The sequence below is a fragment of the Rhinoderma darwinii genome (genome assembly GCF_050947455.1).
Source record: "Rhinoderma darwinii isolate aRhiDar2 chromosome 2 unlocalized genomic scaffold, aRhiDar2.hap1 SUPER_2_unloc_34, whole genome shotgun sequence".
NCBI classification, from domain to species: domain Eukaryota; kingdom Metazoa; phylum Chordata; class Amphibia; order Anura; family Rhinodermatidae; genus Rhinoderma; species Rhinoderma darwinii.
In genome coordinates this window covers 474,903-476,603 of record NW_027461701.1, presented here as the reverse complement: position 1 = coordinate 476,603, position 1,701 = coordinate 474,903, and the positions used below count along the sequence as shown (strand labels likewise).

The following is a 1,701-nucleotide window of genomic DNA, read 5'->3' as shown; positions in this document are numbered from 1 at the left end:
TACATATGGCGGCACGTTCCATACACTCTGTATTGTGTACATATGATACAATGTCCTGTCACCTACCACTGGATTAAACGCGATGTCACACAAATAGCGCTGTGAAGGGTCGGTTAGGTGAATTGTATACACTGTAGTAAGTTGCAGCCGCGCACATAACAATTATCAGTCACACTTATGGATTGATGTTAAAGATTTATTTAAGGTTTTTGTAGATCAAAATATATAATGGTAAAGATGATGATAATACAAGATCCAGCAAAAACTACGGAATATGTCACAGTATATACTGTAGTATCAGTTAGGGGTGGAAAATCTGGATTCCACAGACACAAGAAGAGATGACATATTGTCCTGTTCTGAACCTGGTCTTCTGGGTGATATTGATGCCCTGGTGACCACATTGATGTCTCTTCTGTGACAGATGTTGTAGAAATGTTAAGTCTCGCCATTGGAATTCTTGTAAGATGGCGGATTCTGCCCTTGGTTGTTATTGGTGTTGATGTTCTGTTGATATCTGCTGACTTGTTCTGGGGGGAGAAGCACACAACCCTATTAAATATTGATCATTCAGGCTGCTTGATAAATATAGAGAGGGGACACATCCAGAGGAACTTACCTTTCTATCAGCATTGATGGTGGCTCCTCCGGTGACAGGGAGCGAGCGCTATTCTCGCCAGATGTACTGCGGAATTGATGTTTATGCTGCAAGACAAATATTTGCTATTAATGTTCTATAATGTGTGTTTCTTAGCAGATCTAGAAGACTTTTTAAGGTGATTTGAGGTAAATACATTTCTTAATTGATCCTTGGCGTCACACTACAAACCTGAAGATGGTTGATGCAAGCAGTGGGTCTGACCTAGAGCTGCACTCTTCAGCATGTTACGGGAACTTTCTAATGTTCCGATGTTTTATGCCCCGGAGATTGTAACTGTTCCTTAGAATGTCCTGCAAGATGCCAAGTAATGTCTTCCATCAATAGCAAAGTTCCTTGTATCCATCATTTTTGCTTAGAAGCTAATGCATCATAAAATCCAGTTGTTCCATCCATTCAGATGACAGGTTCCTTTAGGAAACTCATTGTACTATACTACATACATGCTTACAGTTGGGGAAGTTGTTCCTCAAAGCCCACAACCTTCATTCAGAAATGAAAACGTGTCTGAATACAAGGAGTTGGAATTTTAAGATTGAAAACACTTATTTACACTTTAGTTAAATTAGTTGATAAAATAAATTACAGATACAGAGGAAAACCTAAGAGATGGAAGAACATTTTCACCGCAAACATAATAGACAACTACAAAGCTCTTACCTGTAAGGACATGAACAGATGCAGCTACTTTTTTTGTCCTTTCCTCCTAATGCCCGTTACATAGATTTTACGATCAAAGCGTCCACCAGCCAAGGGGATGCTGGAATGAGAAATATATTTATGTAAGACATATGATAATGTTAGCAGGTAACCACACTTTGCTTAGTTTCACATCCTATAATCCTCCAGTACTGTTACCAAGGTGTACAGCCACCTGCCCCAAAGTGTGAGCTCTGGCTATAAGGACCATGTAGTAATGACGGCTACTGAAAGTATCATACGAACAATATGGAGGAAAACATGACTTACTCATCTGAACCGGGCCTGATCTTTACTTCAAAGATGCCAAAAACAGGTCGGTGGTCTGAGGTCTTCAAAACAGG

At 39.9% G+C, this 1,701-nt stretch overlaps 1 long non-coding RNA gene across 1 annotated transcript; it reads right to left on the bottom strand.

Annotated features, from left to right (window-relative positions):
* Positions 1–671: 671 nt before the first annotated feature.
* LOC142677626 (uncharacterized) lies at positions 672–1,412 on the bottom strand. The gene is made up of 3 exons (XR_012852601.1): positions 1,319–1,412; positions 830–951; positions 672–705 (listed from the first exon to the last, which is right to left on the bottom strand). It is a non-coding gene; the product is annotated as an uncharacterized LOC142677626 (long non-coding RNA).
* Positions 1,413–1,701: the final 289 nt, after the last annotated feature.